The sequence below is a fragment of the Tamandua tetradactyla genome, chromosome 2, assembly GCF_023851605.1.
Source record: "Tamandua tetradactyla isolate mTamTet1 chromosome 2, mTamTet1.pri, whole genome shotgun sequence".
Classification (NCBI taxonomy): Eukaryota; Metazoa; Chordata; class Mammalia; order Pilosa; family Myrmecophagidae; genus Tamandua; species Tamandua tetradactyla.
In genome coordinates this window covers 129304109-129331385 of record NC_135328.1, presented here as the reverse complement: position 1 = coordinate 129331385, position 27277 = coordinate 129304109, and the positions used below count along the sequence as shown (strand labels likewise).

Below are 27277 nucleotides of genomic sequence, written 5' to 3'. Positions count from 1 at the left end.
TTTTACAGCCTTAGAACTATAAACTTGTAATACAATAAATTCCCATTTTAAAAGCTGTTCCATCTCTCGTGTATTGCATTCTGGTAGTTTTAGCAAACTCACACAATAAAGAGCATGTCATCTGAGAATCAAGTTAGTTTTACTACTTCCTTTCCAATATGCATGCCATATATATTTTTTTACTCGCCTAATTCTTCAACTCAGAACTTCCAATAGAATGTGTAATAGAATTGAAAGGAGGAGGCACCCTAATAAAGTTTTCACTTTTTCATCATTAAGATGATAGCGGTGGGATTTTAACTAGGGCCCTTTTCCACACTGAGAGATTTCTATTATAGACCCAATTTGTTGAGTGATTTCATCATAAAAGGGTGTCATTTTATCAAATATTTTTTCTATCACATAAGTTATAATTCTTCTGATCACTAACTACAAAGTAACTCAAAAGCCATTTCTACATATTTATAGATTTGCTTGGACCCTGTGCTGGTTTTAAAGGACTATGTACCCTAGAAAAGCCATGTATTACTACTGAGCCATCTTACAGAGGCAGCCTTTTCTTTTAATCCCTATTCAGCACTTCACAGTGGTAAATTGATTAGATTATCTCCATGGAGATGTGACATGCCCAAAAGTAGGTATTAACTTTTTGATAAGATGAAGATATGACTCCATCCATTCCAAGGGGGTCTTGATTAGTTTACTTGAAACTTGAAATGAGGAAACACTTTGGGGAGAGCTTTAGTGTCCTGAGAGAGCCGTGAGAACTATGAGACCCATGCAGCCAGAGATTTTTGAAGATGAAGAAGGAAAATGCCCCTGGGGGAGTTTCATAAAACAAGAGGCCTGGAAAGAAAGCTAGCAGATGATACCATATTCACCATGTGCCTTTCCAGCCGACAGACAAACCCTGAACATCACTGGCCTTCTTGAACCAAGGTATCTTTCCCAGAATGCCTTAGATTAGATATTTCTATAGCTTTGCTTTAATTTGGACATTTTCACAGTCTCAGAACTGTAAACTAGCAACTTATTAAATTCCCCTTTTTAAAAGCCTTTCCATTTCTGGTATATTGCATTCCAGCAGCCAGCAAACTAGAACAGATTTTGGTACTGACAGGTGCTGCTGCGGTTTGCAAATACCAAACATGTTGGACTGGCTTTTTAAATGGATAAGGGGAAAAATTTGGAGGGGTTGTGTGGAGCCTCGATGCTTACAGAAGGTGGAGCTGAGAAAGAGGCAGTCAACTCAGTGTCCCCCGAGGTCACATTTGGAAAGAGGCTGGCCACTACACAGGTCCTTGGAAAGGGTGGGACTGATGCTTTCTTAAAGGCTCTGAAAATAAATGACTCTCAGAGTTTGAAATCTACTGGAGTTTGCCCTGCAGGTTTTCAAAACTGCTTGGGTCCGGTAACACCTGTGTTCCTTCCAGCTTCTCCTTATGGAAATGGGAATATGTATTCTATGACTGTCCCTCCTTTGTACATTGGCAGCAAACAACTGTTCTGAGTTTTACAGGTCCAGAGCCAGAAGAGAATTTTGCCTTAGGAGAGACCACACATGTAGCTGACTTTGTACTGGTTTAATCTTCTATTGTATTTCTATTGTTACTGAAATACTTTAAGGCCTTTGTGATATGGGAGTGAATGTATTCTGTATATAGGTAAAACATGTCTTTTTTAGGGTCTAGAAGGAGCAATGTGCCAGTTTGAAAGGATTATATACCCTAGAAAAGCCATACTTTAATCATGATCAAAACTTGTGGGAGCAACCACTTCTTTTAATCCCTATTCAATAATGTAAATTGGAATCTTTTGATTAGATTAGCTCCATGGATATGTGACATGCCCAATTGTTAGTATTAACTTTTTGATTAGGTGGTGATGTGACTCCACCCATTCCAAGTGGGTCTTGCTTAGTTTACTGGAATCCTTTAAATGAGGAAACATTTTAGAGAGAGCTTCAGAGTCTTAGGAGAATCATGAGAGACCTTTGGAGATGAAGAGAGAAAACTCCCTAGGGGGAGAGTCATAAACAAGAAGTCTGGAGAGAAAGCTAGGAGACGTCACTATGTTTGCCATCTGTCTTTCCAGTTGAGAGAGAAATCCTGAACTTCATCGGCCTTTCTTGAGTGAAGGTAACCTTCTGCTGGTGACTTAATTGGGACATTTCTACAGACTTGCTTAATTTGGATGTTTTTACTACTTTAGGACTGTAAACCTGCAACTTAGAAAATTCCCCTTTTTAAATCCATTCTGTTTCTGGTATATCACATTCCAGCAGCTACTAGCAAACTACAGCAGTAACAGACATAGTTTTTCACCTAACAATATTCATCTGTCAACTGGAACAGCTCCAACAAAGAAACAAACTAGGTGGTTTAAAACAACAAATTTAATATCTCATAGCAATGGAGGAAACACACTAAATCTCTCCAATACGGAGTACAAGTCCTTGGGTAATATTTATTCTTAAACTTGATATCCTATAACTTAAATACTATGACATAAACAATACAACCTATGCCATATGTGCTGGTTTGAAAGGATTTATGTATCCTAGAAAACCCATGTTTAAATCCCAATACCATTCTGTAAAGGCAACTGTTCCTTCTAATCCCTATTCAGTACTGTACGTTGGAAACTTTAATTACATTATCTCTATAGAGATGTGACTCAATCAAGTGTGGGTATTAAACTTGATTAGGTAGACATATGTCTCCATTCATTCCAGGTGGGTCTTGATTACTTTACTGGAATCCTTTAAAAGAGGAAGCATTGTTGGAAAAGGCTGGATATTCTGAGAGAACAGAGAATGCCAAAGGACCATGAAGCAGAGAGTCCATCAGCCAGTGACATTTGGGAACGAAGAAGGAAAATGCTCCCGGGGAGGTGGAGAAGAAGCTAGCAGATGACGTCATGTTTGCCATGTTTCCTTCCAGATGAGAGAGAAACCCTGATCATGTTCGCCATGTGCCTTTCCACTTGAAAGACACCCTGAACTTCACTGGCCTTCTTGAATCAAGGTATCTTTCCCTGAATACCTCAGATTGGACATTTCTATAGACTTGCTTTAATTTGGACATTTCCATGGCCTAAAAACTATAAACCAGCAACTTATTACATTTCCCTTTTTAATAGCCATTCTGCATCTGGTATATTGCATTCTGGCAACTAGCAAACTAGAACACCATGTGATAAGGAGATAAAAGAAGAAAACAAATATACTTGCTTCCTGTACAAATACAAACATACCCATAACAAAACAAAGAGAAAATATTCATACCTTCACAGTCTTCATTCCTGTAAGTGGTCACACATGGTTGTAGTTCATATTTATCAATACCTCCTTCTCTCCCCATTCCAGGTTCCCTTTACCTTCAGCAAGCACTTCAGCTGATCTTGGTTCTTTGCCTGGTAGGGTGACCCAAACCTTCATGCCTGCCTGGATTGTGTTATTGTAGTTTTCCATTAACTTGAATAACAAGGCAGAGTAGTGCTAAGAGACACCCTAGGGAATCTCCTATATTCCAGAAAAACTCTTCCTTACTTCCACTGCATAACTGTGGTTCTATTTATCCTTGATAGTCAGGATCAGTCACCCCAGCCAATACAGCAATTCTCTCACTTGTTGATTCAGAAGCATGGAAGCCCAAACTGGCCAGCTGGAAGTTTTAACTTCAAGTTCAATGGAATAACTACTTTGTTTTATGGTGGGAGAATCCTCCTTTTGGAACTAACATCTCTAGACCAGCAGAACTTAAGGTTGTAGGTTCAGAAAGCAAAACTTTTTCTAGCGGATTAGTAGGGGTAACAATGAGTGGTAGCATTCCCATTTCTACCCATTGATTCCTGGACCTGTGAATCCTCAGTATGGAGAAAGCACCATAGAGCGGATGGTGATTCAGAGTGCACACAGCCTCCGAGAGAACACTGTCCAATGGTGGACATTACGCACCATAACGGGGTCTTACTGACTTTCCCTCCCACATTGGTGGTGTGAACTGGGGAGAGGGCTTACAGACAAACAACAGACGGTTTTGAACAAACCGTCACTTCATTTAGTCTGGCCTGGCCCTTAAGCAATGTCACAGGAATTGCAGGGTCTGAAATCAACTGCAGCCTGGAACGCAGCTCCTAAGGCTCAGGATTCCTTTCATGCACACAAACGCGTGCACGCATCCACACACTCACACCGCCTTTCCTGGAACTGAACATGAACACTTCCATTTCCCCTGGTCCTCCAACTGGAGACTGAGACTTGGAGAGTCTCTGGGAGGTGATCAGGCTCCCCTTCCACTTAGGCCCTCCTGGCCTTTCACAAGTGGGCTGATACCAAACACACCCCAGTACCTACCAGTCAGATGAGCAGTGCTCCCTGGTACCTGGTTCCATAAACTGTCCCGGACCCATCACTGCCCTAGTGGTGACACGCACCCCACCTGGGGAGGTCAGAATCTGAAAGATGGGGAAAGCCCCATTGCCGGCACTGGATTCCATCTACTGAAAATTAACAACAACAAAAACCATAAAAAAAAAACCCAGCAATGCATTCTGCGGTTTATAAGATATATATAAGTAAAATATATGATAAAAAGAACAAAGAATAACAAAGAGAGAAAATGGAAGAAACATGTAAGATTCTTACATGTGAAGTGAAAACATTATTTGAAGGCAGACTACAATGAGTTAAAGACTGAAAAAAGAACAAAAAGAAGAAATAGGAAAAATAATTAGTAAATATTCCTATAGTACATTCAAATTCAGTCATAATACTAACATTTAAGAAATGAAACAATGGTCTAATCAGTCCAATTAAAAGGCAGAGATTGACAGCAACATCCAACTACATGAGGCCTCCAAGACTCCAATAAATAAGGTGTACAAGAAATCCACTTTATATATAAAAACCAGAGGAGGTATGTGAAAATAAAAGGAAAGAAAAACCATGCGAACACAAATAAAAAGAAACACTGAATAGTTGTATTAATACCTGACAAAATAAAATTATACTACATACCTCTAATAAAAACTAACATAGAAACTAATGACGGTATCAAGTACTTGCCATGAAAGGGAGTAAATGGACCTCTCATACATTGCTCATAGCAATATAAAATAATGTAGTCATTCTAAAGAATAGGGGGGAATTTCTTGAAAAATTAAACAAACACATACAATATGGCATAGCAATGACACTCCTGGCTGTTTATCCCAGAGAAATGAAAACTTGTACATAAATGTTTATAGCAGCAATGCATGTAATAGCAAAATAATGAAAAAAAACATAATGTCCTTCCACAGATGAATGGCTGAACGCTGCTAAAATTCACACAGTGAAACCCTGGGTAGCTATAAAAGAACTGAACTACTCACAGTAACTACAACTTTGATGGATCACAAGAGCATTATGCTGAGTGACAACGCTAATCTCAACACAACATAAGCTGTATGATTCTATTTATATAACATTCTTGAAACAAAAAGCTATAGAGATGAACAACACACCTGTAGTTGCTGCAGATTAGGAATGGTCACTGATAGGAGGTACATATGACTGTATATAAAGGGGTAGCATGATATGCTGACAGAACAGTTCTACCTTGATGGAGGTGGTGGTTACATAAAACTACACAAAAGAAAATGGTACAGAACTATTTGCATGCCTCATTTTACAGATTCTTACTTGTGTTCATATTGTATTATAATCATAGTGGGTGTAACCATTGGGAGAAACTTGTTTAAGAAAACAATTTTTGCCAATTACTGTGACTCTGTAATGATCTCAATATAAACAATTTTTTGAAAAAATATATGCAAGAAACCCAAAAAATCCTGAAAACATTTATTCTTCAATAAGCTATTTAAGAAAATACCCTGGTGTTTTCCTGAAACTTTGGGCACTTGTGTGACACCTAAGACTCAGAGCAGCACTGAAAGTCAGTATCACTCCATCCAGCAACTAGTAAAGGAGCAAAAAACGAAAGCAGACTTTAATTGGAGACATGAACGAAGGTGCTCTGGTTGGGACTAAGGTAAATCATAACACAGGGTAAAGGATGATGATGTCTGTGTTTTAAAACTTCACCTTCTGTGTGAGACCAAAGGAAGAGATTTTATTTTGTACAAAACTTACATTTTCTGCAGCACACAACCTGTCTGGCCAGCTCAATTAAACATAAACACATGGAGCCTAGACTGGGAATGAGATCTTGTAATTCTGTGTAACTTAATAAAATACCCTGATACATTCCAGAGTTAACTAGACATATAATTAAAAAGTAATGGCAAATTCCCTTGAGGGACTGGAGTAAAAAATACAAAACTATTAAATGTTTCCCCCTGGGAAATTCCTAACACTCTCTCAAGAATTAGGGACTCCAAAATTGATAGCCCAAATTCTCAATCTGCAGCCTTGCTCCTGTGGAATTTATTCTTGTAACAGGAAATAAAAGCCTACCTATAACTACACCTAAGAGGTTCACTTCCAGAGTATCTCTTCTGTGGCTCAGATATGGCCTCCCTCTTTCTCTAAGCACAACTCTGTAAATAAATTCATTATCTCCCCCACTACATGGGACATGACTTTCGGGGTGTGGGTCTCCCTGGAAACATGGGCCCTGACTCACAGGGATGAGCCTGGCTGGCATCGTGGAACTGACAAGGCCTACTTGACCAAAGGGTGGAAAAAACATGTAACAAAATAAGGTTTAAGTGGCTAAAGGAGTTTACCCAGAGTCAAGAGGCTATTCTGGGGGTTACTGTTATGCAAGCTTCAGCTAAATATTGCAAATTGCCATGGTATGCCAAGCACAACCAACAGTATTCCTGAAAACCCTGAAGAATATCCATGGCTCTATCTGTGACTCCATAGAAGTTTCACTCACTAAGCTCATTTTCCAGAAACTTAAAACACTAGATGGTTCCTATCTCAGATAAGCCCTAAAACCCAGAGGTACCCGTCTCTCAAGGAACACCGAACAGTTGCATCCCCCTATCCCATAACATCAGCACCCCTTTTCAACATGAAGAAGTCAGAATGATCATTGCACAAATATTCCTGAATATTGGGAGAAAGATCAAATCAGAGGGAGGAGTTGTTAGAGAGAAGATGGAATTAACAAATGATTATGACTATTGAATCATTATACTGGTATTTCTTTTTTGTCTGTAGTGATTTAGAATAGATAAGTAGGAAATACCTGAAATCATGGAACTGTAACCCATATCCTACTTTGAAATTTGCTCTTTAACTACTTGTTAAATTCTGCTTTGAAATATATCAATTTTCTTCATATGTTATATTTCACAATAAAAAATGTTTAAAAACAAACTCCTGTTCCAAAAGTTTCTTGCCAATTTTGCGTAATATTTATAAGAGTTAACGAGTGAAGTGCTAACAAAATCCATTTTTATTGGAATGGAAAAAAATGGTAAATATTTCATGAAGAATAGATATCTTTTTTCAGGCTTCTCATTCATAAATAAGGTGCATGTTCTCATTTCTTAAAAATCTATTTTTGTAAGCTTTGGTAGTTTTCATCATGTAATTGTATTTTTCTTAAATTAATGCCCAAATTTTGTTGTTGTTCTTGTAAATGGGATTTCTTCCTTTGCATTGTGCAACTGGCTTTTGTCTTTATAAAGAAAGCTATGCTCTGTTTATACTTCTTGTATCAGGATATCTTAATTGAACTCTGTTATTAAATCTGATAGTTGGTCATAAGATTTTCTAAGTAAACAGTCATAGCATATGCAAATAAATGATATTGTCAAACCCTTTAAAAATGCAAAACAGCCACAAACAATAAAAACTATTCCACCTTACTCATCAGAACATAGAAGCTTATCAAATTCAACAAGATATCATGTTTTTACCACACTGGCAACAACTAAGAAAGTGTGAGAGAACACCCTCTATTTGCAAGGCTGCAGGGAAACAGGCACTCTGATCCTGTTGGTTCTACCTCCAAAATAAATCCAGAATCTGACCACTTTGAAGTTCCACAACTGCTAACACCTTTATGAGTATCTTTTCTTGCTAGAATTACTAAAGTAGCTGTAATGTGTCTCTCAAATTGTATTTGTCTGATGTTTTCTCATTATTTGACTGAGGCTGTAGGTTATACGGAAGCACAGAGGCACAGAGGTGATGTGCCTTCCCCCACTTACATGGGTTACGTGATGTCAACACCTACTATTCCCGGTGATAGAACCTTGGTCTCTTGGTTAAAGTGGTGTCCGCCAGGTTTCTCCATAGTGAAGGTGCTACTTTTCCCTACATTTGTTAGAAATAAGCCCACACACTTGGCGGTCATGGTGTGCTGTTAAGACCCACCTCCTAGAAGGAGGAATGTCAATGAATTTGTGGACCTGTGTTATAATCACAATCATAAATAATAACTATTTTCTGAGAGATTGTTTGAAACATCCTGTTTCTCCCTAAAGTTTCCCCAATAATTCTAGCACTTATCAGTGGTTCATGGCTACATCAATTATACTGTGGTATTCTAACAGTGATTTTATATTTTCCTCATTGGTTTGAAAAAGAAAGCAGCCTCTGACACTCAGAAACCGCCATGAAACTTAAGAGCTAGGCATGTGTTGTTAAAATATGTCCTGGCACTCAAGCCATACCATGGTGCTTCCTGCTGGATATAAACAATTTCATAAACCATGAGGAAGTGGAACAAGATCACTTCATAATTTTGTCTAAGCACAGACAGAAACAAGGTCCATGTGCCGCTCACTATGAAAAATCTCCTGTTGGCTGATATGAGTGACTACTGCTTCTTCCTGTATTCAAAGCAGAGCAAACCTTGCTTCTTTGGACTCTCTCCAAAATTATCTGGCCAAAGCCCAAATACTGAAAGAAGTTCTAGCTCCATCTTACTAAGATGTTCTGTGGTTCCCCTGTGGTGTGCAGCCTCTTCCTTGCAATGAGTAAGGACACCCAATGAGTAGGAAAATTCAGCACATACTGCAGGTGTGTTGCTGGTGATTTGGGCTCAAGTGCATTGACACCTACTTTTATTAAAGATGATTTCTCCTCCTCTCCTATTAATTAATTAATTAATTAATTTAGCTGGTTATTTTGATCAGTATGGACAGACAGAGATTTATTCTACAATTTGGGCTATAATCTATAACAAGAATTATTATGTTGCTAAATATATTTCAGATTTGGAAATTGGGAGCTGTTTGAGACTGGCTCTGTGTCCTTTTGACATATTGCCATCCTTTTAAATACAAAGACAACAACAACAGCAAATAAAGTTCCATCTTCTGGCATTATAAGATGCTTAGGTCTCATGGATTTTCCTTACTCCTGTCTTCAAATTAGCTATTATAAAAAGGGCTCTGGTTCCTTTAAGAGTGATATTCAGAAACCAGCATCTAAGCACTAGATGTGCTAATTCTTACAGGTTCACTGCTTCTAGGTACTTTCTGTGGATAGAGCTAGGAAATAAATTTATGTGTACACATTGTATTTATTTCTATATATTAAAATAAGTGTCAGTTTATACTGATGTTCCTGCCTGCAGTCCAGCACCACAGGGTCCATTCTGGCATTCCTGCTTTTGCTTATTTGTAATATTTTTCCCTAAAAGCGGGAAACCTGGTTCTCATTATTTTCAAAATATTTACTTATTTTCAACCCTTATACACATGTGGTCAGAACAGCTAAATTGCAACCCTTGTGAGAAACAATCTTACCAAATAGGGTATGGTATTTGTATACTAGTCTTGTCTTTGGCCTTATATTATCTTGACAAAACAGTTTTCTAGAGTTCTTTAAACTATTCCCTTTCTTTCCCAACTATGTTCAGTGAGGCTGTATCATTCAGGTATAATATATTTATATTGCCTGCCACAGATTGCATTCCACCCTGAATTTCCTCAAAATCCAGCATGATTTCTAAACTTCAAAAATATTTACATACAATATATATACTCTCTATATTCAGTGTCATTCCTCACTACCCATATCTGGCAAACATTTGCTTTCCATTCCTATAATTTTGCCTTCATGGGATGTCATGTCAATGAAATAATAGAATATGTTAAACGTGGGTTCTGGTTTCTATCACCCAGAAAAACACATTTAAAATTATCTTCTGTTTTCTGTCTACTTACATGCTATTCTGAATGGGATTATATAATTTATAATCTATATTTCAGTTGTTCTTTGCTGATGCTTAGAAACCCATTTGAGTTTTTCACGTTTATCTTGCAGCCTACAAATTTGCTGTGCTTTTTTTTCTCTAGCTCTACTATTTTTCTTGTGGATTTTTTGTGTATGTTGTATAAAAAGGATCATGTCATCTGGGAATAAAGACAGTTTTACTAAATTCTTTACACTATAGAGGCCATTTATTTCTTTTATGTGTCTAATTACATGGCCTAGATCTCCCAATAGAAGATCTTTTCCTAGTTTTAGAAAGAAAGCTTTCAACATTTCACCACTGAGTATGATATCAGCTTTCATTAATGCCCTTTTTCCTGTTGAGGAAGTTCTTGTATAGTTCTAGTATGTTGAGTGTTTTTGATGAGAAAAGGTGTTGAATTTTATCAACTAGTGTTTCTGCAACAACTGAAATGATGTTTTTTCCTTCATCCTACTAACATCGCACATTACACTGGTTTATTTTTGTATGTTGAACCACCTTTGCCTTCCTGGAATAAATTCTGCTTGGTCACGATGTAAAATCCATTGAATATGCTACTTGACTCAGTATGCAATTTTGTGGAGAATTTTACATCTATATTTGTAAGAGATAGAGGTCTGTAGTTTTCTTTTCTTGTGATATCATTACCTAGCTTTGTCATGGCTAATGATCGCCTTATAGTATGTATTAGAAGTGTTCCCTTAACTTCTACATTTTGGAAGAGATTGAGATGGACTGGTGTTAATTCTTTAAATGTTTGATAAAATTCACCAGTGAAGCCATGCAGTCTGGGGATTTTCTTTCTGAGAGTTTGCAGAGTACAGATTTAATCTTTCTTATTGTGGGCTGGAATGCAATACGCCAGGAATGGAATAGCTTTTAGAAAGGGAATTTATTAAGTTGTAAGTTTACAGCTCTAATGACATAAAATTGGTCCAAACTAAAGCATCTAGAGAAGGATACCTTGACTCAAGAAAGGCCAATGGGTCTGGAACACTTCTGTCACCTGGGAAGGCATGTGACTGGCATCTACTAGTCCTTTGGCTTCTCATTTCAAACAGCTTTCCTGGGGGTGTTTTCTTTCTGCACATCCAAATGACTGGGACTCATGTTGGCTGTCAGCTCTGTCAGCTCTGAAGCTTTTTCCAAAATGGTTCCTCTTAAAGGACTGCAGTAAGCTATTTCATCTTGAATAGGTAGAGACATATCTCCATGGAAGCCACCTAATTAAAGGTTACCACCCACAATTGGGTAAGTCACATCCCCATGGAAACAATTTCATAAAAAAGATCCCACTCAGCAATAGTGAAATAGGATTAAAGCACATCGTTTTCCAGGGCACACAACAGTTTCAAACTGGCACATTCCATCCTCTGGAGCCCAAGAAAAAGACATGTTTTTTCCATATATAAAATACCTTCATGCCATTACACTATCACAAAGCCTTAAACCATTTCAGTGACAATACAATTACAATACAATGACAAAACCACTACAAAATCTCATCAAAGTCAGTTACAGGCATGGCCTCACCTAAGGCAGAAATTCACCTTCTTTGTATAGAGTATAACTCAGAACAAGTTATCTACTGCCAATAAACAATGGAGGGACAGTCATAGGATACATGTTTTCATTTCCATAAAGAGAAATTGGAAGAAACACAAGGTCATCAGACCCAAACAGTTCTGAACACCTGCAGGGCAAAAGTCACTGAATTTGTAAGTTATTTCTCCTCGGGGCTTTAGAAAGGAGTAGTCCTACGCTTTTGTAAGGCTTACACAGCAGCCCTGCTCTCTGGAAATGCTGGGATGTGAGTTGCAACATTGGGGATAGTAGGGAGGACCACCTTTTTCTTGTCTCCAGCCCCTCTAAATTCTTGGTACCTAAGAGTTCAGTTCTCAACTTATCTCTTTCCTGTTGAATTCTACAATAAGTTGCAAGGAGCAGCCAATCTGCATTTTTTACATTTATTTGGAAATTTCCCCAGCTAAGTATCTTGGGTGGTCACCTTTAAATTCCAGCTTTCATTCAACAGCAGGACTCAGTTGGGCCAAATTATCTGCCATTTTAAAACAAGGGTCATCTTCCTTCCAGTTCCCAATGACCTATTCCTTATTTCTGTCTAAACACTCCTCAGAGGTATCTTTAGAAGACACATTTCCACCAACAGTCTCTTCAATGCATTTTAGCCCTTCTCTATCAAGCTCCTCATAACTCTTCCAGAATCTTCTCCTTATCCATTCAAACAGCTGTTCCAATATGTTTGATACCATAGTAGCACTCCACTTCTCAGTATCAAAATTTGTTTTAGTTTGTTAAAGCTGCTGAAATGCAATATGCCCGGAATGAAATACCTTTCTTTTTTTTGAAATAGCTTTTAAAAAGGGAACTTATTAAGTCACAAGTTTACAGTTCTAAAGCCATAACAATTGTCTAAACTAAGACATCTACAGAAGGATACCTTGACTCAAGAAAGGCCAATGGGTCTGGAACACTTCTGCCATCTGGGAAGGCATGTGGCTAGCATCTGCTAGTCCTTTGGCTTCTCATATCAAACAGCTTTCCCAGGTGTTTTCTTTCTGCATCTCCAAATGTATGGGTCTCATGTTGGCTGTCAGCTCTGCTGGCTCTGACACTTCTACCAAAATTATTCCCTCTTAAAGGACTGCAATAAGAAACCCACCTTGAATGGGTAGAGACACATCTCCATGGAAACCACCTAATTAAAAGCTACCACCCACAACTGGGAGGGCCACGTTTCCATGGAAACAAAATAATAAAAAAGATCCCACCCAGCAATATGGAAATAGGATTAAAGGATATGGCTTTTCTGGAGTACACAATAGTTTTAAATGGGCACAGTGGTTCTGGTCAGCTTTTCTGTTTCTTCTGAGTCAGTTTTCCCAGTTTGTTTTTCTAGAATATTGTCTAATTGATTTAGGTTGTCTCATTTATAGATATTAAAGTTGACAGTAATGTTCCACTTTCATTTCTAATTTTAGTAATTTGAGTCCTTTCTCATTTTTTCACAGTGGAGCAAAAGTTTTGTCAATTTTGTTGGTGTTCCAAGAACCAACTTGTAGTATCTGTCTTAGTTTGCTGAGCCCATTGCAACACAACACCACAGACTGGGTGACTTAAAACTTCAAATTGATTATCCCTCAGTGCTGGAGGCTGGGCATTTGAAATCAAGGTGCTAGCAGGCCTTGCCTACTATTATAGGGGAAAATCCATCCCATGCCTCTTTCATGGCATCTGATGGGTGTTATGGAATTCCATGGCATATGGCAGCAACTCAATCTCAGACTTCATCACATGGCTTCTTTCTCTCACTTACTGACTGTGTACAAATTTCTTTCACTTATTAGGACCCTAGACATAGTGTATTAAGGGAACACTCTTTGCTAATAACATCTTCAAAGATCCAATTTTCAAATGGAAGTGAATTAAAAGAAATGGAGGTTAGGACTTGAACATATCTTTCTGAGGGAGTGAATACAATTCATACCAATATACTTTTATTTACTTTATAAATATTCTATATTATGTTTTCCTTTCTTCAAATCATTTTTATTTTCATCTGTGCTAGTCAAAGTTCTCTAGAGAAACAGAACCAGTAGGAGAGATATATAAGTAAGAGATTTATAGAGGAGTCTCATGCAACCATGGAAACAGAAGAATCCAAAATCTGTATGGCAGGCTCTGAAGCTGGCAGGTCTGTTGAAGGGTCTGCATGAACTTCAGAGGAGAGGCTTGCTGGCTGAAGAAGCAGTGAAAGAGTCACTGTTCAACTGATTGGATTATCACATGGCGAGAGGTGTGCCTTAGTCAATCATAGATGTAATCAGGCACAGGTGCAATAAACTGACTGATGATTTAATACACCAATCTTCCAGTTTATCAACCTGCCATGGAATATCATTGCAGCAATGGGCAGACCAGTGCTTGCCTGACCAAACAACCGAGCATCATCACTTGGCCAAGTTGACACCATAACCTAACTATCACAGTCCACCCCTTGTCAACATGGCAACTATACATATCACCTTGAAACATGCTTAATTTCCAAATACAATGCAACAACAGACATATCTTTCATCTAACAATATTCAACTGTCGTATATACAACCAAAAATGTACTATATCTCTCCAGAATAGGATGCAAGTCTAGGTAACATTCACTTTTGAACTTCATATTCTATGAAGTTCAAATATTTAAATACTGTAACACGAACATACAACTTATGACATAGGACAAAAGGAAAACAAAATATGTGCTTAGGAACAAATGCAAATGTACTCAAACCAGGGAGGAAATTTCCAAACACACACAGCCCTCGTTTCTGTAACTGGTCATCTGGTTGTAATTAATAATTATCACTACCTTCTTCTACCACCCATTCCATGTTCCCTATACCCTCAGCAAGAACTTCAGCTGGTCATGGGTCTTTTCTAGGGGGGATGACCATGACCTTCATTCCTGAAGTTTTCTGGGCCATTGGTAGTCCTACCTGGATTGGGTTGTTGTAAGTTTCCATTGACTTTAATCATAGGGCATGGTAGGACTAAGAGATGCCCTAGGGGATCTTCTGCATTCTAGGAAAACTCTTCTTAATCTCCATTGTATAACTGCAGTCCTATTTCCCCTTAATCATCAGAACCAATCACACCAGACAGAAAAGTAATCCCCTTCCTTGCCTGTTAATTCAGTGGCAATGTGAAGCCCAAAGTGACCAGATGGCAGTTTTAACTTCCAGTTCAATGGAATCATGGTCATATTCCTGGTAGAAGCACTTGTCCTTCTGGAATAAGGGTGTAGACCAACAGGATTTAAGGTTCCTGGGAAAGGAAGCAAAAATTTTCCTAGCGATCACAGGTAGTGATAGTGAGTGGTGCCACTCCCATTTCTATACCTTGATTCCTCGACCTGACCCATGAATCCTGGCTATGGGAGAAATAGAACCATAGAGTGGATGCTGATTCGGAGCATACAAAGCTTCCTGTAGAACACTGTCCCAGCCCTGAAAGGTATTGCCACCTACTTAGCACTGTAATTGGGTCATCAAATGGCCATGCCACTGTCCTATCAACCCATCTGCCTCTGGATGAGGGAGAATATGGTAAGACCAGAGAATTTCATGAGCATGTGCCCATTCCTGCACTACATTTGCTGTGAAGTGGGTACCTGGATCAGACGCAATGCTGCATAGAATATTATGACCTCAGATAATGTATTCCATAAGTCCACAGATGGTAGCTGTTGCAGAGGCACTGCATGCAGGGTATACAAAATCATATCTAGAGTGTATGTCTAATCCAATTAGAACAAAATTGCTGCCTCTTCCATGATGGTAGCAGGCTGATCACCTTGGGGAATGATGCCATATCAGGGACTGAGTCTAGGTCTCATTCTAACATTACAATGTCTCTCAGCCTCTGGATACCTTCATTATACCAGGGCAGTTCTAGCATTTAATGTCAGCCAACCATACAAACAAACTGTTAATGGCCCTTCTAACCCCTTGAGCTATAACACCAAATGCAGAATCTCTCCTTAATGGGCTTATATAAATAAGTTCAGCTTGATCCATCTTTATATTCCTTCCACCATTATCCCACACACTTAATATCCATTCTCACACATATTCCCCTGATTTCTGGCTATACAGACTGGAGAACTCATGCAGTTCTTTTGGAGTATAGCATACTTCGTCATGAGTCACACTTCGTACCTCACTTTTCAGGGCCTTTAGGGACTTCAGTCTAGTTATAGGTCTTGAAGAAAAGAGGGTTGGGGAGTGAAAAGAAACAGAAGTGTCTTTCAAGCCAATTACGTGAGGGCATTCCATTGCAGTTTCATCTGGTAAAACAGAATTAGTCACGCCAGACAGAGGAATGAGGGCTGTTTCATAAGGGAAGGTGGTTACAGGGTTAGCAGGCAATGAAGGGTTAATCTTGTTAGGTGGAGGTTTGATAGACTCCTCTGAGGAGACTGGAAGTGAGGAAGCTCTTCCCTCAAGGTAGGCTGGACATCAGGAAGCTCTTTCCTCAGGGCAGTCCATTACAGATCTATCAAGCAAAGGCTCAGCAGATTCCAGGGATTTTGTCTCCCCACCATCATTCTCAGACCATATATCACCATCCCATGTTTCATGGTCCCATTCTTTTCCAACCAAAGCCTTCATAAAATTAAAGCAGACACTCTGCAAGGTTGAGATTTTAGTCTATATTTTAAATCTGCTACTCACACAATGAGGCTTTGTGTCTGGTTTCAGAGATCTCAAGTCTGTGACAAGAAATAAGATTTTCTTTCAAGACACAATGGAAATGTTCACATCATTCATACGGTGCTGAAGTCTCAAACTGAAGCCTTCACCTCATCTCTTTCCTTCATAACTTTATCCAGCATATCTAACAACAATCAGTGAAGATCATTACACCTCTTAATTGCAAAATACTCCACAAAAGTGTCAAAACACACAAGCCTCGTCTCATATAACCATACAATCAGCAGAATCTAATGGTGATATTTTGAGTATCTTTTTCGCCAATTGACCTACTTCTGGTACAAGGCCGTGTTAGTCAGCATTCTCCAGAGAAAGAGAACCAACAGGAGACATCTGTAAATATGAGATTTATAAAGGTGTCTCACACATCATGCAAATGAAGAGCATAAAATCTATAGGTCAGACTGTGAAGCTGGCTGCTTCCATGAAGGGTCTGGATGAATTCAACAGAAGAGGTGCACTGGCTGAAGAAGCAGTGAAAGAGTCTCTCTTCCTCCTTAAAAGCCTTCTACTGGTTGGATTATTTGTGGAGATACACCTTAGCTGATCACAGATGTAATCACCACACATGCAATCAACTGACTGATGACTTGATACACCAGCCTTGCAGTTTATCAATCAGCCATGAAATATCCTTGCAGACAATGGGGCATAATTCTTTTGATCAAGCCGACACCAGTACCTACCATCACACAGTCAGTGGGTCAAGGAAGAAGTTACAAGAGTGTGCTGGTTTGAAATGATGTATGCACCCTAGAAAAGCCATGTTTTAATCCTAATCCCATTTTGTAAAGGTAGCTGTTTCTTCTAATCCCTATTCAGTATTGTATGCCTGAAACTGTAATTAGATCATCTCCTCAGAGACGTGATTTAATCAAGAGTACTTCTTAGCCTGGATTAGGTGGAGGTGTGTCTCCACCCACTTGGGTTGGTCTTGATTAGTTTACTGGAATCCTACAAAAGAGGAAACATTTTGGAGAAAGTGAGAGATTCAGAAAGATCAGAGAAGAACAACATAGGCATGGGAAGCAGAAAGAACCAGCCAGTGACCTTTGGAGATGAAGAAGGAAAACACCTTCTACGGAGCTTCATGAAACAGGTAGACAAGAGAGAAAGGTAGCAGATGATGCTATGTTCGCCATGTGCTCTTCCAGATGAGAGAGAAACCCTAACTGTGTTCACCATGTGTCTTCTCACTTGAGAGAGAAACCCTGAACTTCATCAGCCTTCAAGAATCAAGGTACCTCTCCCTGGATGCCTTAGATTGGATATTTCTATAGACTTGCTTTAATTGAGGCATTTTCTCAGCCTTAGAATTGTAAACTAGCATCTTATTAAATTCCCCTTTTGAAAAGCCATTCCATTTCTGGTATATTGCATTATGGCAGCTAACAAACTAGAACAAAGAGAAATCAGTAAATGTCTTGAGTAAAATGAAAATGAAAAACAACATATCAAAATTTATGGGATGCAGCAAAGGCAGTGCCAAGAAGGAAATTTATTCCCTTCAATCCCTATATTAAATAAGAAGAGAAAACTCAAGGAATTAACTGCACACTTAGAAGAACTAGAGAAAGAACAGCAAACTAACCCCAAAGCAAACAAAAGGAAAGACTAACAAAGATTAGAGCAGAAATAAATGAAATTGAGAATATGAAAACAAGAAAATAAACAAAACCAGAAGTTATGTCTTTGAGAAAATCAATAAAATCGATGGGCTGTTAGCTAGATTGATAAAAAGAAAATAAAAGAGAAGCAAATAAATAAATTAGAAATGGAAGCGGAGACTTAATTACTGACACTGTAGAATAAAGGAGGTAATTAGAAGACACCATGAACAACTACATGCTAATAAACTAGACAAGGTAGTGGAAATAGACAACGTCACAGAATGGTATGAACAACTAACACTAATCTGAGAAGAAATAGACAATTTGAATAAATCAATCACAACTAAAGGGATTGAATCAGTCATCAAGAAGCTCCCAAAAAAGAAAGTCCAGGGCCAGATGGCTCCACATGTGAATTCTATCAAACATTCAAGAAAGAATTGTTACCAATCTTGCTCAAATTCTTCAAAAAAATTAAACAGGAGGGAAAGCTACCCAACTCATTCTATGAAGCCATCATCACTCTAATACCAAAGCCAGGGAAAGATACTGCAAGAAAAGAAAATTACAGACCAATCTCTTTAATGAATATAGAGGCAAAAATCCTCAACAAAATTCTTGCAAATCAAGTCCAGCAGGACATTAAAAGAATTATACACCATGACCAAATGGGATTTATTCCAAGTATGCAAGGGTAGTTCAGCACAGGAAACTCAACTAATGTAATATGTCATATCAACAAACCAAAACAGAATAATCACATGATAATTTTGATTGATGCAGAAAAAGCATTTGACAAAATTCAACATCCCTTCTTGATGAAAACAATTTAAAGGATAGGTCTAGAAGGGAACTTCCTCAACATGCTAAAGGGAAAATATGAAAAACTCACTGCTTATTATCATCCTCAATAGGGAAAGACTGAAGGCTTTCCCTCTAAGATCAGGAACAAGATAAGGATGCCCACTGAAATGACTGTTATTCAACATTCTTCTGGAAGTTCTAACCAGAGCAATTAGACAAAGAAAAATTGGAGGCATCCAAATTGGAAAGAAAGAGAGAAAACTCTCATTGTTTGCAGATGACACACTGTATGTTGAAAATCCAAAAAAAATAAAACTACAGCAAAGCTAACAAATGAGTACAGCAAAGTGGCAGTTTATAAGATCAACGTACTGGGGACAACCAATTCAATAGGCCAAGCCCTCGATCTTGGGGTTTTCCCCTTTGAAGTGTCTTCCTGCAAAAGACAGGTAAGCCCACTTACAATTATGCCTAAGAGTCACCCTCAGAGAACCTCTTTGGTTGCACAGATGTGGCCTCTCTCTCAAAGCCAACTCAGCAGGTGAACTCACTGCCCACCCCCACCCCTACATGGGACATGGCTCTCAGGGTTGTAAATCATCCCAGCATTGTGGGACTAGAACTCCTGGGATTCACTCGAACCTGGGATCATGAGATGAGGCAAGCATCCTTGACCAAAAGAGGGAAGAAACGAGTCAAAATAAAGATTCAGTGGCTGTGAGAATTCAAATAAAGTCAAGATGTTATCCTGGAGGTTATTCTTATGCATTTTACAGATATTCCTTTTTTAGTTTATGGTGTATTGGAGTGGTTAGAGGAAAGTACCTGGAACTGTCGAGCTATGTTCTAGTGGCTTTGACTCTTGAAGATGATTGTATAATGATACAGCTTTGACAATGTGACTGTGTGATTGTGAAAACCTTGTATTTCATGTTCTTCTTCTCCAGGGTATGGACACATAAGTAAAAAAAAATATATGGATAAAAAGTAATAATGGGATGGGCAAGGGTAAAAATAACTGCATAGAGAGAAACACTAGTGATCAGTGAGAGGGATGGGTAAAGAACATGGAATGAATCAATTTTTTCTTTTTCTTTCTTTCTTCTTCTGACGCAAAAGTTTGACAACTGATCATGGTGATAAATACACAACTATGTGATGATATTTTGAGCCACTGATCATATACCATGTATGGACTGTGTGCTGGTTTGAATCTTTCGTGGACCCCCCAAAAGACATGTCCTTAAGCCTCATTCAATTATTGCTAGGTGGGAGCTTTTGATGGTTTTCATTGAGTTGTGTCTCCACCCATTCAGGGTGGGTTCCTTACTGGAGCCCTTTAAGGGAGAGCTATTTTGGAAAAAGCTTCTGTGCTGGTTTGAAAGGAAGTATGCCCCCTAAGAAAAGCCATGTTTTAATATAAATCCCATTTCTTAAAGGTAGAATAATCTCTATTCAATACTGTATGTTTGAAACTGTAATGAGATCATCTCCCTGGATGATGTGATTTAGTCAAGAATGGTTGTTAAACTGGATTAGGGGATGACATGTCTCCACCCATTTGAGTGGGTCCTGATCAGTCTGAAGTCCTATAAAAAAGGAAATATTTTGGAGAATGAGAGATTTTCAGAGAGATTCACAGAGAGCAACACTACAAAGCAGATCGTCCACCAGCCAGCGATCTTTGGAGATGAAGAAGGAAGACGCCTCCCAGGGAGCTTCAAGAAATAGGAAGCCAGGAGAGAAAGCTAGGAGATGATGCTGTGTTCGCCATGTGCCCTTCCAGCGGAGAGAGAAACCTTGAACTTCATCGGCCTTCTTGAATCAAGGTATCTTTCCCTGGATGCCTGTGACTGAACATTTCTATAGACTTGTTGTAATTGGGACATTTTCTCGGCCTTAGAACTGTAAGCTAGCAACTCATTAAATTCCCCTTTTAAAAAGCCATTCCGTTTCTGGTATACTGCATTCCAGCAGCTAGTAAACCAGAACAGCTTCAAAGCCATGAGAGCCATGAGAACCCATGCAGCCAGAGAACTTTGGGGATGAAGAAGGAAAATGCTCCTGGGTGGGCCTCATGAAACAAGAAGCCGGAATGTGATATACCAGAAATGGAATGGCTTTTAAAAAATGGAATTTATTAAGTTGCAATTTTATGTGTTCTAAGGCTGAGAAAATGTTCAAATTGAAGCAAGGCCTTAGAAATGTCTAAATTAAGGGCATTAACAAAACCTTACCTCCACTCAAGAAAGGCTAATGAAGTTTAGGGTTTCTGTCTCAGCTGGAAGGACACATTACAAAGTCTGCTAGCTCTGTTTCATGAGGCAGCTCGCAAACTAGAACAGACTGCATATTTGTGAAGATTTGTCACTAAAAATATTTTTTTAAATAAGTGAATGTTACTAAGGATTTGTACTCTACTCTGAAGAGATGTAGTGCATTTCTGGTATGCCAGACAACTGAGTATTGTTAGGCAAAAGATATGGCTGCTTTTGGGTTCTATCTGGAAATTAAGCATGCTTCAAGGCAATATGTATAGCTGCCCAGTTGACAAGAGGTGGACTGTGATGGTTAGGTTCTGGTGTCAACTTGGCCAAGTGATAATCTCCAGTTATCTGGTCAGACAAGCACTGGCCTGCTGCTGCAAGGATAATTCTTGGTTCAGTGATAAACTGGAAATCTGGTGTATTAAATCATCAAGTCACTTGATTGTATGTGTAGCTGATTACATCTGCGATCAACTAACATATGTCTCCCTCAATGTGATAATTCATTCAGTTGAAGGCTTTTAAGAAGCCTTTTTCACTGCTTCTTCAGCCAGCAAGCCTCTTCTGTGGAGTTCAAACAGACCCTTCACTGGAACCACCAGCTTCACAGCTTATCCTATGGATTCTGGACTCTTTCATTCCCAGGTTGAGAGACCTTTATAGATCTCTGTTCTAGTTTGCTAGCTGCTGGAATGCAAAAACAGAACAGCTTTTAAAAGGGGAGGAATTTAGTTGCAAGTTTATAGTTCTAAAGCCAGGAAAATGTCCCAAGAAAAGCAAGTCTATAAAAATGTCCAAATTAAGGCACCAACAGGATGTTACCTTCACTCAAGAAAGGCTGAAGTTCAGGGTTTCTTTCTCAGCTGGAAAGGCATATGGCGAACATGGCAATGTCTGATTTCTCTCCAGGCCTCCTGCTTCATGAAGCTCCCCAGGGGCATTTTCCTTCTTCATCTCCAAAGATTTCTGGCTGTATGGGGTCTTGTAGTTCTCATGGCTCGCTTGCTCTTTTCAAAATGTTTTCTCTTTTAAAGGATTGCAGTAAACTAATCAAGACCCACCTGTAACGGGTTGTATTAGTTAGGGTTCTCTAGAGAAACAGAATCAACAGGAAATATTTGTAAATATGAAATTTATAAAAGTGTCTCACGTAATCATGGGAACGTAGAGTCCCAAGTCTGTAGGGCAGGCTGTGGAGCTGATGATTCCGATGGAGGGTCTGGATGAACTCCACAGGAGAGGCTCACTGGCCAAAGCAGGAATAGAGCCTATCACTTCTGAATCCTCCTTCAAAGGCTTCCAGTAATTAAGCATCACTCATTGGAGAAGACACTCATTTTGGCTGATGACAAATGGAATCAGCTGTGGATGCAGTTGATGTGATCATGATTTAATTCTATGATATTTTCTCAAAGCAAAAGACAGGGAGCACTTGCCCAACCAGACAAACTGATACCACCACGTGGCCAGTTGACACATGGAACCTGACCATGACATGGGTGGAGTCACATCTTACTCAAATCCAATGTCAATACCCACAGTTGGGCACAACACAGCTCCACGTAGATAATCTAATCAATTTTCCAACCTACTGTACTGAATAGGAATTAAAAGAAATGGCTGCCTCTATGAGATGATCAAGATTAAAACATGGCTTTTCTAGGTTACATAATCCTCTCAAACCAGCACATTCGACCCTTTGGACCCTAACAAAGACATGTTTTCCACACTTAAAAAATAGGTTCACTCCATCTCAACATCACAAAAGCCTTAAAGCATTTCATTAACAGTACAAATACAGTGCAAAGTTAAAACCACTACAATGTCTTGTCAAAGTCAGCTATAGGTATGGTCAGTTCTAAAACAAAATTTTCCTCTGGCTCCAGACCTATAAAACCAGAACAAGTTATCTGCTGCCAACATACAAAGGAGGGACAGTCACAGAATATGTACTCCTATTTTCATAGGGAGAAACTGCAAGGAACACAGGGGTCACAGGAACCAAGCAGTTTTGAAAACCTGAAGGGCAAACTCCATTAGATTTCAAAGTCTGAGAGCCATTTATCTTTGGGGCTTTAGAAGGCAACAGTCCCCCCCTTTCCAAGGGTCTGTGCAATGGCCCTTTTTCTCCAAATGCAACCGTGGGGGTCATTAAAGAGGCCACCTTTTTCTCAGGTACACCCTCTCCAAGCAGTGGGGCCACAAAAAGCTCTCTGCCTCTGAAGTTATATTTCCTCCTATGTGTCTTTCTCAGCACGGACTGGCAGTGGTTCTCCTAATACAGATCTTGCTATCTTCTTCTTGGTTTTCCATGCAGTAGCCTTCGATCATGCCCATCAGACAGAAGGAATTTCCACACACACTTCCTGGGTAATTCCAACTCCAATCCTGGCTTTTTCTGAAGTGACTGACTAGTTCCATATACGGTTAAATCCTCACATGGGACACTATTCCCTGGGGTCTCCCTTCCTATTCAGTCAAGTATTTAGTCAAGCAGAACATCAAAATCAAAATTATAGAATATCTAAAACACTATAAAAATGAAAAATGTGTTTCAGAATCTGTATCCAGGTATTCTTAGGACCAGCGTCAGGTTAGATCATTTACTAGAAGGACTCAGAATTCAAGAAAAGCTGTTCTACTTACAAGTACAATTTATGATAGTGAAAGGATACAATGCAAAATTAGCAAAGGGAAAAGAAACATAAAGAGGAGTTCAGGAGAGACCAGGAATATTCGCCCACTTGTCCTTTTCCAGTGGAAACATAAGGATAAGTCCAGTGCTTCACTTTCCCAGTAGTAATGTGTGATAACACACACAGAGAAGCTCTGCTGCATCTTTTTGTCAATTATTTTTATTGGGAGTCAGGTAGGCATGGAGTGCCCACCTGACTAATCTTAATTACTTAGTCTCCAACCCCTCCAGAGGTCAATCTGTTACAATGTGGCCCATAACTTCCACCACCATAAGCCACACTGTTCAAAAAATAAACTATCTGATATGGCCCAAGGCCCCCAGGTACACAAAGACACTCATCAGACAGAAGATTCCAAGGTTTGGAGGTTATCTTCCAGGAGGTGATTAAGGGCCTGTCTTTTTTTTTTTTTTTTAATGTTCAGGATGTGGAAACCCCAGACTTGTCGAGATGTTGGTTGATGACACTTTTCAATTCTTTTTTATGCTTGCTGATTTTCACTCTAGTGATTCTATCAATTTCTGAGAGAGGATGCTAAATTCCCCATGTATCACTGTGAATTGCTCTATTTCTCCTTTTAGTTCTGTCATTTTTGGTTTCACATATTTTGAAGTTCCCTTGTTTGATGCACACAGGATTACTGCCTTCTTAGAGGACTGATCCTTTTTTGTTCTTCATACCAGTGATTTTAATGAAAATAAAATGTTAGTATGAATACATCACTGGAAATATCTTATTAAAAGAAAGATCATGTCCAAACACTTCTAAACCAGAAATGAAATTGCTGTGCCTTGATATATCTTTGACATATCTTTTAGAACACTGAAGTAAATGACCATGTTAGAAACTATCCTTCAAATATTCAAATTCTGATTAGTATGAAATATCTCATGAATAACTGTAAAGTAGTCTGGACACCTACCTTCAGCAAACCACACTTGCCAAATTCAAACTAAACAGAATCAGAATTTACCACTTCCTCAAAAGCAGTACTTGGTCCTTTTGCTTTCAAACTATCGTAACTCAAATTCCAGTAAACAAAACAATTGCTGAGTCCTCACAGGAAGATGAAAGTGTTTTATTTACACCATTATTAAGAATTCTCCCTCGAAGTTTTGATGCAGCAAAGCACATCTTAATGAATACAGTTTAGTCTTTCTATGATCATGAGTCATCAAGATCTGCAGTTTTCATTGTCATTTGCAACAAGGGCTTCTCTGTTCTCATAAGTCCAGAAGTCATTCAGATCAGTTAGAAGGGTGGTGACTGTGTCTCCTCGATTACTATTGATTAAATCCTGAAGAGGGATTTTGAAAGGATCCTTTGCTTTTACCATGTCAAAGATTTCATACTTAACATCTTGAAATAAAACAGGATCTTGTCTCTGGATTTTCATCAGTTCCTATATGGCACTAATGAAATAATTAAGGGAAAAAACATTTAAATATCCTTTCTTCTCAATATCAAGCAGTTTGAAAAATAAATTGCAGAGTTGCAGGTTCTTTTCTGTTTTCTAATGCAAGGACAAAATCCAGGTAGGTCTTATGGTCCATTTCTTTATCATAAGTGAGACACTCCTGGAAAACGCAGTCTAAGAAGACATTGGTAGACTGACCCTTTTATCATTAGGTAGTGTCACTTAGTGCCCCGGAAATACTCTTACTAAAAATAACCTATTTTGTTTTTGATACTTTAAAAAAAATGTGGTAAAATATACCATACATAAAATTTACTATTTCAACCTTATTTAAAGTGTACAATTCAGAGGCATTTAATTGAGTCTCAGTTTTGTGCAACCATCGGCACTATTTAGTTTTCAAACATTTTTGTCATCTCCCAAGAAAACCCTATGGACATTAAGCAATCATCTCCCATTTCTTCCTCCCACTAGATTGTAGCAAACTCTAGTCTATTTTCTATATTCATTGATTTAACTATTTCGGATATTTCATAAAAACAGAATAATAAAATTGATCTTTTTGTTTCCTTTCTTTCAGTAATTGTTCAAGGTCCATACATGTCATAGTATGTCTCTATACTACATTTATTTTTATTGCTGAGTAATAGTGTATTGTTTGGATATGAGTAATAGCCTATTGTTCGGATATACCACTTTTTGTTTACCCACTCATTTGTTAATAGACATTTAGGTTTTTTCCACCTTTTCACTATTATAAATAGTGCTGCTCCAACAATCAGGTACAAATTTGCATTTGAATATCTGTTTTCAATTCTTTTGGTTATCTAACTCAATTGGAATTAGAGTCATATGATAATTCTGTAATTAATGTATGATTTTTTCCAATGTTCCACAATTTTATATTCCCACAGCAAAAACAAAATATAATATAAAATTCTCCACAGTTTCACCAGTTATTCTCTGCTTTTTTGGCTTATAGTCATCCTCGTAGATGTGACATAGTATCGGAATGTGATTTTTTTTTTCATTTTCCTAATGATTAATGATGTTAATATTTTTTTCATGTATTTATTCGCCATTTTAATATACTTTTTGGGGAAACATCTATTCAAGAGTTTCTCCATTTTAAAACTGGGTTGTTTGTCTTTTACTGCTGAGTTATGAGTTCTTTACATTATGAGTTCTTTACATGTTCTTGATACTAGATACTTACATTATGACCCCTAAAGTATTGTTATTGACTTGGGATCTTTTAAATTTTTGTTGTTGGATTTTATGTGCACATTAAAATGATTTATAATTATTGCTTTATGCATTTGACTTTTAATTCATATAGGAAAAATTCCAAGTCAAATATTCAGCATTTTTTTTGCTTTTGCATTTAAGTATGTTCTTTGATTGTTCATATGGCTCTGAGTTTTAATTATTCCTATAGGGTGAATCCAGATCGATGAATTTCCTCTATTTCTATGTGGAAATGTCTTAATTTCTCCCTCCTTCATTTTTTTTTCAAGGGCAGTCACTGGGAATCCAACCCCGGTCTCCGGCCTGGCAGGCGAAAACTCTGCCTGCTGAGCCACCGTGGCCCGCCTTTGACCTCATTTTTGAAGGATGATTTACTGGGTATAGAATTCTCGGTTGACAGTTTTTTTTTCTCTCCTTCAGTTTAATTTGTCACATAATTGCCTTTTGGCTTCATAGTTTCTGAGGAGAAATTTGTTGTTCTGAAAGAAATATTATTGAGCATCTCTTGTACATGACAAGTCATTTTTCTTTTGCTGCTTGCATGAGTCTCACTTGTCTTTGAGTCCTGATAACTTGATTATTATATGTGTCAGTGTAAATCTGAGTTTAACCAACTTTGAGATTATTGAACTTCTGTGAGGTATACATACAAATCTTATATTAAATTTAGAAACACTTCTACTGTGATTTCTTTTAATATTCTTTATTCCTTTTTTTCTCCTCTTTTAGCACTATCATTATGCAGATGTTGCTATGCTTGATGGTGCCCCAGAGGTCTC

At 38.3% G+C, this 27277-nt stretch overlaps 1 long non-coding RNA gene across 11 annotated transcripts in view; it reads right to left on the bottom strand.

Moving 5' to 3' along the window:
• LOC143673851 (uncharacterized) overlaps positions 1 to 27277 on the bottom strand; it is a 135348-nt gene that overhangs the window by 71590 nt on the left and 36481 nt on the right. Inside the window, exon 7 of one of the 11 annotated variants that reach the window (XR_013170732.1) lies at positions 4358 to 4503. The exons of the other annotated variants lie outside the window; for them this stretch is intronic. This is a non-coding gene — a long non-coding RNA (uncharacterized LOC143673851). The remainder of the gene's footprint in view (positions 1 to 4357; positions 4504 to 27277) is intronic. 11 annotated transcript variants of the gene reach the window in all.